The sequence below is a fragment of the Montipora foliosa genome, chromosome 6 (genome assembly GCF_036669935.1).
Source record: "Montipora foliosa isolate CH-2021 chromosome 6, ASM3666993v2, whole genome shotgun sequence".
In the NCBI taxonomy this organism is placed as follows: domain Eukaryota; kingdom Metazoa; phylum Cnidaria; class Anthozoa; order Scleractinia; family Acroporidae; genus Montipora; species Montipora foliosa.
The window spans coordinates 59,306,560-59,318,714 of record NC_090874.1 but is presented as its reverse complement, the minus strand read 5'-3'; the positions used below and the strand labels follow the sequence as shown (position 1 = coordinate 59,318,714).

The following is a 12,155-nucleotide window of genomic DNA, read 5'->3' as shown; positions in this document are numbered from 1 at the left end:
TGAATAGGCAATGGAATTTTGGTTTCTTTTGCTCAAGTGGGTCCTCATGATAGAGTGCAGATCTATTTTGGAGACACTCAGCCGCCCTGACAAATAGCAAGAATAATAATCTGTTATTAAAAGACTTCAATTTTTCCTCTTGAATTCCTACCCCTATGTCAGAATCAAATATTTCCTCACTCTTGCGCTGGTGTCGCCAGTTACAATGGTGTTTGGCTGCCATCTCTTTACTAAGACTCCTCCAAAGTCACGATGTAATTCATTCAACTGTCTGCACAGCAGCAACAACACGGGGATCATCACCAGAACATGGTAGAGCACATAACCGAATAGTGCGTTTCGTGCGTTCCGATTGAGTAGCCCTATAGGCAAAGTATTTTGAAGCATCCTGAGAAACAAAGGCTTCGTGGAATCGGGGCTAAGCAAATATCCACCGCTATTAACGAAAACCTCGCTCGATGAATAATTGTTGGTTTTATGGAAGCTCGGCTGGTCAAATGGCTTCCATAGTTTAATAGCTGTTCAGTTGCAAGCTGTAGAACGCCCAGGTTTCACAATGTGTAGTAACAAAACCCTAATACATACACTACAAAGTTTATTTTAAGCTGAATTTGAGGCACAAATTTCCTAGCGGTTTTGGTCACGTGATTTTCGCCCATCTGAACAAGTAGATTTTTCGGACATTGTCAGGTGTAAGGCCCTTTTCGAGGTAAACCACTTGAGAGATGGGCGATGATTCCTGCAGACTGGGAACTGCGATAAAACCGCAATGGTCTTATTGTAAATGGTGCGATCTACTCTCTGTTAAAACTGTGGAGGAATTGGCATGGGTGATTGGTGGGTCGCACGTGTTGTATCGTAGCTAGTGGGTCGTGTGTGCATGATTTGCCACTGGTCATGACTCGTGCCTAGTGCCCTAACCCTAACCCTGACTATTGGAAGCTGGGTAAGGGTTAAATCGCAACATTTTATTCTTAATTGAACAGAAGATTTTGGGGGCTCTTTCTGACGTTTATCGCGTATATTTCCGGATTTTAGTAATGTCACAGTTGAGGACACTTCGTGATTCTTATCAAAATCTACCTGCATCTAATAGACAATATTCGTATTCTCAGTATTGCACTGGAACTAGCTGACAATGTCATGGAGGCTAATGCGGGGGATTATATTAAAAAGCATTTCAAAAGATTTCCCCGCATTATCCTCCATTGCAAGCTATTGCAGTTCCAGTCCAATACTGAGAATACGAATACGGTCTATGAGGGTCAATAAGCAACCCACGACGACCGACACCATTTGGCCTCTCCATCCAATAATGCGACAGGTCTCCGACCCTACTGCATAATCTTCATCTTATTTCGCCAAGCATATTTTACATAGCTATGAATTGTCAATTTTAATTAGCTTTTAAGTTTTTCTCGGAGTATATGAATAAATTTATATACGTGAGAAATATCCCTTTTATTGTAAAGCGCTTAGAAAAGCTATTGATATAAGCGCTATATAAATATATTTCATTTATTATTTGCAGTAGCCCATCAGTAGGAGCTTGCCTCCCCCATACAAGCCCTATGAGTCAACCTTTGCCCGTATCTTTCTATTTTTAGAACACCACGAGTTGTTCGGCACTGCACGCGCTGTTTAAAATAACCAATCAGAATAAATACATTGTCCAACGAAGACAAAAATAGCAAAACCAATGTACGAAAATTGTGCGAATTGATGTAAATTAATGTAAATGTCAGTCTCCTGCTGAAGGGTTGGTTCTAAAAATAGAAAGATATGGGCAAAGGTTGACTCAAGGATATAGTGCTCATGGAGGCTCCTACTTATGGGCTCCTGTTATTTGTTATTATTATCTATTGTAAGACTATTTAATAATCCACACCAATGACGTCTGCACGACACCATGTATAATGCAAGTTTGTGCAAGTTACTTTCTCATTACAATGTGAAATGACTCCGTGCCTTGTTCCACAAATTGCGTTACCCCAAAAATCTGATTGAGTTAGTCATCCAAAGGAAAAGGCAAAAGAGGGGAACGCCTAAAGAAACCACAGATTCAAACCTTCCTCCACTCATCTACTTCCTTTTAAATCCCAAGCATCTGCTGGTCGAGTACCTAAGGATCTCAACGACCTTAGTTTTAAAGTCGGCATTAATGTCAAACGTGTTCACAAGCAAAAAACTAAAGAGGTGAAACCAGCTTTGTGATTTGTGCGAAGGAAACTATGTCGGGTACGGTGTACTGCTCGATCGATACTTACATCATCACGTGGCCGAACACAAGATCTCTACAATTGGCAAGCATCTGGAGTCTGAACATGGTTTTGACAAAAGCACCTCCCTTGGCGACCTCTTCAAAGTACGAAAAAATGCACAACTAAGCATGATTTATATTTATTTTCATTAATATAACAAACATTGATGTAAATTGTAGCCCTACAATTAAGTTATTAGAGGTAAATATCGACGACCGACTAAACTTTTGGAACCGTATCATTTAAGGACAGTTGGAGTCACTGTGAGGGGTCATATGAAAGTCGGTCCAACATATTACATTGAATCTTAGTATTTAAACTCTCTTATTCATATTTCTTGACTTGATAATGACGTTATGCAACCGTTACGTCGAAAATTCTTCGTTTTTAGTAGTTTTCTAAAGATACTTGTGGATTTTAAGAACCTTTCGGTGTTAAATTTTACCATCATATTGCACTTTAGATCTCTTCTTATACGTATTTTAAAACGCAAAGATCAGGTGCGCCTTTTCAGGCGACTTGAGAAATACAGTGTCCGGTTAACTAAAATTGCACTTAGGTCCCAAATTCATCTACATTGCGGAAAAACCGACTAAGCTGCCACATTCGTCCCATAACAAATTTATTCTACTTTTTAATTTTCAGACTCCTCTTCGTCCACCGTTTGTAAGAAAGACCACGTGTTTGATTTCGAAGATTCAAGAGATACAGACTGCTTTCAGGTTGTAACATCAAGTGCTGGTTCGAAAACATTGTCCACAAACAAGAAGACCGTAAAGCTCGGACAAAAATCCTTGAAATGGAATGCAACCTCGAACTCTCCCTCGAGTCTGCGCCTAGATCTGTCAAATGCCCATAAAATTACTACTCAGTGGTTTCAAAGGGGTGGTGTCAAAGTTTGGTTCTACAAAGATAGTGCTTCACCAGGAAAATCCCTGTCAATCAAGTTCAAAGAAAATGCAAGAAGCCGACAAAGTATCTGCACTTTTGATGCGAGTCTGAATTTTCAAGGATGGAGAGGTATCTGGGTAAAATTTACAGAGTGCAAACCTCCAGGCACCAGCATTGCTCCAACCAAAGTTATCCTCTTCACCTTAAGTGGCGCAGATATTATCTACATCGACTTACTGGAGTTTAAATCCGAGCTTGGTAAACAGTCACGTGACAAGATAGTTCCACCAATCAGAGGAGTGGATCAGTATGACGCAAGTAACACTTGGCAACGAACTTATCACTGGAGTCAACAACCCGTACCTCCGTTACCCTTGAGAATTGATCAAGAGAAGACAGCTAGTTTTGATGTGATTAAGAGCCGGCTTAAGAACTGGTACCTCGACGAAACCAAAACAACCCCTAACTTCCCAAGCGAAAGTTTTCTCAAACACAGATGGGATTCTCTGCAGGGAAGTATTCAACAAGCACACCAGTATTATGATGCTTTGACTTTCGAAAATCAGAAACTCGTGGGACCTCCTTTGTTCTGCAGAAACTGCAGAAATAAAAAAAAGTTTGGGGAGGTCATTACAAAAATTCTTTTGCCATTGGCAGTGGAATATTATCTTAGATCTCGTACTGCCGAAATAGACAGCACTGTTTTAGCCGAACTTAATAACCTCAATTCTGCTAACACATCTGTTAAGAACACTGCATACGAAGCCATCGCGGGTGGCCACCAGGCCATGCAAAAAGTATTCAAAGACTTCCTTCCCACTTCATCTAGCCTTCAAGCTGATCAAGTAAAAGCTACCATCAAAGCTCTTAATCTTCACCGATTAAGCAAAATCAACAGCCTTCTCGATTTTGTGAAAGATCAAGGATTCGCCGACGGAAGTGGCCTTGGCTCATTGGACCACGAAATGAACAGAGACGGTTCCGGCTTCTCGCACACTCTCTTTCTCATCAGTGACTCACTGAGTATGGCCACAAACAAAAGCAGATTGGAGGACCTCATCAACACAGCCAAATGGTACAACGAGTTTGGAGAGGTTTATCAATCACCCGCATTCGAATATAGAGGCACAACTGCAGATCGTATGATAACATTATGTTTGTTTAGAATTCTTATCGTGCTAACGATGCCAAAGGACACGGATGTAGAAATTAAAGCAAGAATAAGAGACATGGAAGCCCTAGTTAAATGGTTGGATAACTCAATAGCTGTAAACGAGGGTCTTGGAGGAGTTATGAAACCCGATTACACCGGACACCACCACAAAGCGTTTTATGGATCCGCCTATGTTCCACAAGCCTTACACAATGCAGCATTGGTCCAATACCTTCTTCATGGAACTGAATTTTCCCTGTCGACAACATCGGTCAACAACATCAGGCGTGGACTTGAAACAATGCGTCTTATGTCGGCCAAATATTCCACACCAAACAGTGTGAATGGGCGCTTTCCAAATTACTTCAATAAAGTGCTCTTCAAGGCCTTACCAGGATATGCCTACATCAGTGTTTCTAATCCTCCAACCTCAACGGTGCAATCAGGAATAACAGTAACTGGTGTAAAGGGACCAGAGATGTTTTTGCGCTTATATGACGAGAGTGACCCAGACATGATAGAATATTTGAAAGGAGGGAGAATTAAAAAAAGCAAGTACTATTTTAACACTCTGGGAGCTTTAGACATAATGAAGAAAGGAAGTGGAGATTTTTTTTAAATGGTCATTGTCCATAGTAATCAGCAATCATTCTAAAGATCACAATTGTTTCAACCAGAACAATGCGGTGCACTGGATTTATCGAGACACAAACTAAAGTCATTTTGTGGCGATAGGTAACCGGGTTTCAAGTCGTTTTCAATTTGACCAATCCTAATATTTAACTGTGGTAGTCATTGCCAAAAACAGCACCGAGGAGGCACGATCAGAAGAAACGTCGCATTTGGTCACTTGAAACAATTGTCTTCTGTAAAGTTCTGGCGGTAAAATGATAACTGAAAACCACTATGATGGTGTATACTTGTAGCCTTTGACTACTTGAAACAAGTTCTGGCGGTAAAATGATTACTGTTATGAAAACCATGATGATAGTCTATACTAAGAGACTTCAACTATTTAACCGACACTTTGCTGATAAGGTCTCAAGCTTAGATATCACAGATCTTTTGGAGTTGTTAACTATGAATCCGCGGGTTGTGGCATCAAGGTTCCCTTTGTTTGAATGGGTGGTTTCATTGGAGATAGATCACCACCCAAGGAGTAATTGGATGTAGGACATTACACCGTGATGGTATCAATTGACTACAAGTATCTGGATGCAATAGGTGCCCTTTCTCATGCAAGTAACCATCACTGTCAATAAAAAGCCCCTGTAACAACAAGATTTAAAGGAAATAAGGTGAAAAAAGAATGAAAAAAATGACACCATTATGAAAATTTGATCTTGTATGGTCTGAATAGTGTTTACGCGGCGCATGGTAATATCCACCAATGACTTGAACAAAGAGGTTCGCTTTTTTGCTTTTGGTTGAGTTCCATTGTTCAAACACTAGACGTTATCGATTGATCGTCATGCATCTTTTCGCTCCATCCTATCCAGGTTGCGCGTGGTCAGGAAACTATATGAAGCCACCTTTAATAGAATATTCTACTTGCAAAAGCGTGCTGTGCGAGCAATAACAAATTCAGATCAGATTACCGAGCGCATTCTGCTTCTTTATTTGGGAAACTAGGCATCATGGACATTTTAAAAATAAATTCATTTCAAATTTGTAAGTTCATGTTTTACTATCACAATCAGTTATTACCTTCGATGTTTTTAAATTTATTTGAAACAAGCCGCCAAGTGCACAATTTGCGGTACTAGAATAGCCAACAATTATCGGCCACATTTTTGTTGCACTAACATCAAACAATTTACAATTCTTTATCAAGGTCCAAAAGTCTGGAACTCTCTTCCTGGATCAAGCTATCTGAACTTTAAGAAAAATATGTTAGAGTTTCTTTTCAAAAAACCTGCGTTAGTTATACCGCACAAGCATTGCGTAAGATTCTGATAGGCACATGAGGGGGACCCTCTTATAAGCCCGGTGGTTTCTTGGGGTCTCCTCGCCACAGTTATTCTAATATCCATCCTTTCTTTATATTAATGACTTTACTCTTATTATTGATTGTCTTTTTAATATTATTGTGTGGCAAATAAACATTAATTCATTCATTCATTCATTCATTCATTCATTCATTCATTCATTCATTCATCAGAAAACAAAAGTAACTCGGGAAAAGGGCGACATCTCAGAAGTGGCTGCTTCCAACGTTCGGCTAGTTTTAATGCATTTTCAAATACAGTGTCCTGCATGATATGAGGAGGAATTGCCCAATCCTTGTGCGCCCTTCCTATCCTTCGCTATAGCTAGACGCGATAACTCAAGTGAATAACCACGAACTTTGGTGTCAAAAATTGTATGATTATTTTCGAAGACTCTTGTTAGAAGGTATCTGATTTTCTAACCAACTCTAAAATAGGTCTAAATTAAAAAGACAACCTCATTGGGGACCCAACTTTCTGTACTTGCAAAGTTTTTTTATTTTTTTTTTAAATCTAAGGCCATTCAAACACATATTTCTAATGAAAATTTGGTATTCATGGCTTAGAATCTAATATGTTATCCTTATCATTCAAGGTGCAAACCACCTCTGCGTCAAAAACCATTTCTGCGGAGCCCTCTCCCGAAGGTCACTGGTCGAAGAACTACGCGGTTTTATCGATACACCGGAGAAAAGATTGGGTGGCAACAGCCAAAGGGTTTACCAACTTTCTCTGGGACTTCGAAAACAAACCGAACAATGAAAATATATACGGAATGTTCGCTAGTCATGGAGCACTCCTGATTGCAAACAGCGAAGCGATTCTAAAAGTTCACGACGTTGAAAACGGATGGGACTGGGCTAAAGTTCCTGGAACCACAACTATAGGCCTTGGAGACTCAAATATTGATGACTTAAACATAAGGGAAGCCAGGTTTTACAACAAACGGGAGCTAGCTGGGGGTCTGACGTTTAAAGGAACATATCCTTTAGAAAACGGAATTTTCGGCATGGATTTCGATCAGCCTAATTATGAGTTTGATTCAACAGATTGGCGTGGTAAGATCAAGTTTAAGTTCAAAAAATCATTTTTCTTTTTTGAAAACTTGATCGTGAGCCTAGGAACTCACATTACGGCAACAAACACAAAAAACAAAATAGTCCAAACCACTCTTTTCCAAGACAAACTGTTCAGCGCAGACAGCTCATCGAAAATCAAGGTGAACGGAGTCGATAAAACCTACTCGGACACCCTCAGCGGTAACTCTGCACCGTCATCTAGTAATAGTTACATAACGCTCACAGACACAAAAGGGAATTTTTACTACATTCCGAGTTCCAGCCAGTCCATGTTAAGAGTTCACGTTAAAGATCAGAACTCCAAGACCGACGATGGCAAAAGCAATACCTCGGGCCGGTATGGCACGGCTTGGTTCGATCACACCAGTTCTCCAAACAACGGTAAGTACGAATTTGCTGTTTTGATACCAACATCAACATACCATGCGACATTAACAGACCTAGCAACTGCTCAAAATACCGCTGGAAACGAAGTCTACGAAGTTTTGCTAAACAACCGCCAAGGCCATGTCGTCAAGTTTCTCAAGTCGCCAAGATCATGGACGAGCCTCACCCACAGTGTGACTGGCTACGTTCTTTTCAGGGAAAAGTTTACCCTTCCAGCCGGTGGTCCAATCGAGGAAGTTAACAGTAAAGATCTTCTCATCATGGTTGAAAGCACGACTGACTACATTTATCTCAGCATAAGTATTCCGGGCTTGAATCTCCAAACAAAGAAGAAGTACATGAGAAATTCCAATGATGCACAGCAAGAAGAAAGATATCATTCAGCAAGTGAGGAGAGAAAAGTAGAAGTCAAATTGCGAGAAGAGGTGGAAAAAAGTGTCGTCTATGCCCAAACCCATGGAGATCCGGATTGCTACAAACCCAATGTGTGGGTCCAAGATTATACTGAATCCGGTAAAAGCAAAAGCAAATTGATTCAATTTTTAAATCTTAAGAATGGTTTCAGTGTTGAGGTTAAATTGAAGAAGAAGATACAGTGATAATTAGAGGAAAGCGACCGGGAATTCAAGTTGATTGGCTATTGCTCCACGCAGACTTTTATTTGGTTAAAGATTAGTTTGTAATGCATGGCATAAGCGGATAAATATTAGAAGATGACCATAACTGTGAGTGCACCTCGAGTGGTTTTACTTAAAATATGTTCAGAAAGGCGCTCATTCATTCAGTGCGAATGAACGGGTGGTGGTGCTGCTTCCGTAAGGGAGTGAGGCAGGAAAATGTGGTTTTATCCCGAACGAGTTGATAAGAGTAAACTGAACCACTGAAAGAGAGTCTTGCTAGCTGACGACTCGAGTTCATGTCAGAGCATGGCACCGTTACACTTTTATAAAGTCGTTTGATAGAACCGTAATTTCGTCATTCAATCTGTGCGGGCGGCGGCGGCCACGTTACGGCCACTTTGCGTCAGCCACCGAAGCATCAACGCAACAAAATTGCGTTGTTGGATGTTGTTGACTGGTACTAAAGCTTGCGCTGTTCGTGTTAACAGGCCCTCCTTGTGAAGGAGCGAGGAATGATCAGCCAATAATGACCTAAATCTGAATGAATTCTCACTCTCGACACGAATAAACCACTAGAGGTGCACGCAGAGAGATACCGATAAATGATGATAAAATCTATCCGTGGTGATGTACATTGAAGGCAGAGGCACTGGTGCATTTTAACAGACCAACTAAAAGCTCGGTCGTCACTAGGGATGCAAGCAAACGCAAAAGCAACACACACAAACTAAGTACTGCATATCTTCATCATTAGTACCCAGTCCACCAAAAGACACTAATTCACAACAAGTTAATGCGCCAGGGCTTATTTTGTCTGTGTCGAACCTTGCGTTGCCAGTGACGATTAGGTCTTCTTAATTGACGAAACTACACCTCAATAATAATTTTTCCATTTCTTCTTATCAGGGAAGAAATTATGAACCACTTTGCTTCGTTATTATATGCTTACGCTGATTAATTAAATGAAAAAAAAAAAAAAGAAAAAAAGCCAACGTAAGACTTTAGTCAAAATCAGAACAACTTAAAGGCCCGCATTCGCCCAATAGTGATTGCGGTCGCTTGTCTTTGTTTCAAATGACGGCTTGGCCAAATGCGTGGTCTAATTGGCTGAATGCACTCAGGTGAAATCACGAGGAAAACAACATGTCAGCTATGAAATTCAGTCATGGTACGCAATGGCTTTTGAGCGAATGTGGCCAGTTAACCTGATCGTGATCAGTGAGCCGTTATTCATTAACACAAGCAGGAAGATAACAATACGGCAACGTAAACGAAACTAGGATTAGCACAAACGAGGAATTGATCGGATGAATGTGTCTGCCAATTTTTTGGAGGGGGGGGGGGGGTGGGGGGAGAGGAGAGAAAGACCGTTCCAAAAAGTGGCTCTTTAACTATTGTGTTGGCTTTCGAACTCAGGGTTGGGATGTAAGCGAACGCCTTCGGAATGACTAGGAACACTGATCTATACCTTTTGTAAAGATTGCTGGTAATACTACTGTAACTTTTGGGCTTTTCCGATAATGTCGTATTCAAGAACTGTGATCGTAAGTTGCACATTAAATTCTACGTTGGACCCAAAGTTTGCAATTTCCATTCTTCTTCTCTTTGCTGCAGCAAGATGTAAGATCCGTGTGGCCGGAGCGTGACTCTTAACGAGCTACACCAGTTGTTACAACACAACTTAGCAAAGAGCTATTGCACTTGACAAGACATCGTTTATATTGCAAACAATTGTGGTCGAATCTCGCTCAGTTCTTTTTGTCTCACAATACCCAAACAAGGGTGGAGTATGTACAGGCTAAGGCATGGGAAATGAAGAATACGCTGAGGTAACGATGCTTGAGCCTGTCAAACGATTGCTTGAGTTGTTGCACTTTCTTTAAGCTGTTCTGGCTGGGAAGTCCTCCTCATACTCAGTTAACTGCTTCCCCCGGTTTTTATTTCTCGAGCTCCCTCAAGATAGAGCCCTGGTTACGATTGGTCAAATGACCACGGCTGACAACCGAAAACCCCTGCATGAGAGGGTAGGTTCCAGACCGAATTTTGTGAGCCGAACGATTAAACGCTTCCTATGACAAATAAGCTAATTTGGAATTGATTAAGAATAAGAGATAAAGAGACGAAGTTTAGGGAAAGAATTTGCATTTCCCTTTTTCTGAACGTCGACTCCGTTTCAGTGGCTAGTACAGTGTAGAAGATTCAAATGAAAAACACCTTTCACCGTGGTTAGAGGCATACAACCAGACAGACGGCATTCACACCACGCTCCTTATAGCCTCCCACGCAGACATTCTTAGGGCTTCGTCACGCGTTCCTTCGGGGAATACGTTTCTTGTACGACGACCACTTGTGCATTAATGGGTCAAAGATTGAAGAGACTGGGTATAACTTTCCCCAATCCCTCAGGAAGACGAGTCTCGTTTCAAAGTAGTGACTTGTTCAACATACACTCTACCTCTGAAATGACGAGTATTGGCAATTCCTAATTTTCCCTGGATTTACTGTTATCATTAATTTAGATTACTCTGTCCCAGGACTTGTGGTAGCAGATGAAAACACAAAAAAGTAAAAGTCGCATCCCTGGACGTGATCTGAACCCGAAATACGCATTGTGAAGGAACTGTTTTAATTTTATCCACTTAACAACTAAAGCTCAACTGGCTGACCATTGCACCGATTATTTATAATAGCGGTTAAGTCTAGTACTTGATTTTAAAATGGTTAGCTTTCTCTTGAGGTTTGGTAACCGACATTTTCTCCTGTTTAAACTTGTTTCTTAGCCGGTGATAGTACACGTTTACAGCGGCATTTGAAAAAAAAAATATTGACAAATTTAAAAATATATAGTGGTTAAGTGAAAGGGTTTTTAATCGAACATTCTCAGATTCGTATCCAGGGAGTTTAGGCATTGGGGTTCGGATTTTAAAAATAGATATTCATTTCCCATAATCCTTATCAAGCGCTAAGCGTCCTAAATAGTCAATTTCGAGAAAGTTTAGGAATTGTCGATAATTGTAATTTCCGAGGATGGGTTGCTTGTTTCCATATCTCAGAATGTCCTTGGACGATGGACCTGGGAAGAAAAAAATAGATCCCAAACGCAAATCCAGGAGCCTTTTGTCCAAGGCCTACAATCTGACATATGGAAAGAAGTAACATAGCCGTCGTGCAATGCACCCATTTTACAACTCGCTATGGTCAACCGCGTTACAGATACTACTATAGCCGAATTGTTCAAAGCAGCCTCTGCGCTACATCCGGTTAATTACGGAAGATGGTTTTCACATTACGTCATTAACTACGCGTTGGTGGGCATAAACAGTAGATCTCTCATAAGCTTCTTTTTTTGGGCCACCAGCATTTGTTAAATTTCATTTCACCACTGTTTTCTGTGTCTAGGGATTGCTTCCAAACATAGTAACAGGTGGATTTGTTTTTTTGCCCTAAGCAAACAAAAGTGGGATGTCACAAAGTCGATCAAACATATTTTGTATGTAAGCAACTCTTTGAAAAAAACATGGCCTCTGATTTCTTGGGTCAAATCGGATGCCCTCCCCCCCGCTGGAAAATCGCGGACCCCAAGTCAAGAATAGAAATAATAGTAGTATAACGTTTTAGTATTTGACGACGAATATCGAAGCGAGAGAGAGAGAGAGAAAGAAAGAAAGAAAGAGAGAGAGAGACAGAGAGAGAGAGAGAGAGAGAGAGAGAGAGAGAGAGAGAGAGAGAGAGAGAGAGAGAGAGAGAGAGAGAGAGAGAGAGAGAGACAGAGAGAG

The 12,155-nt window shown here is 40.8% G+C and overlaps 1 pseudogene; it reads left to right on the top strand.

The window, feature by feature from the left end:
* Positions 1 to 725: 725 nt before the first annotated feature.
* Positions 726 to 8,358, top strand: LOC138005839 (chondroitin sulfate ABC exolyase-like; annotated as a pseudogene).
* Positions 8,359 to 12,155: the final 3,797 nt, after the last annotated feature.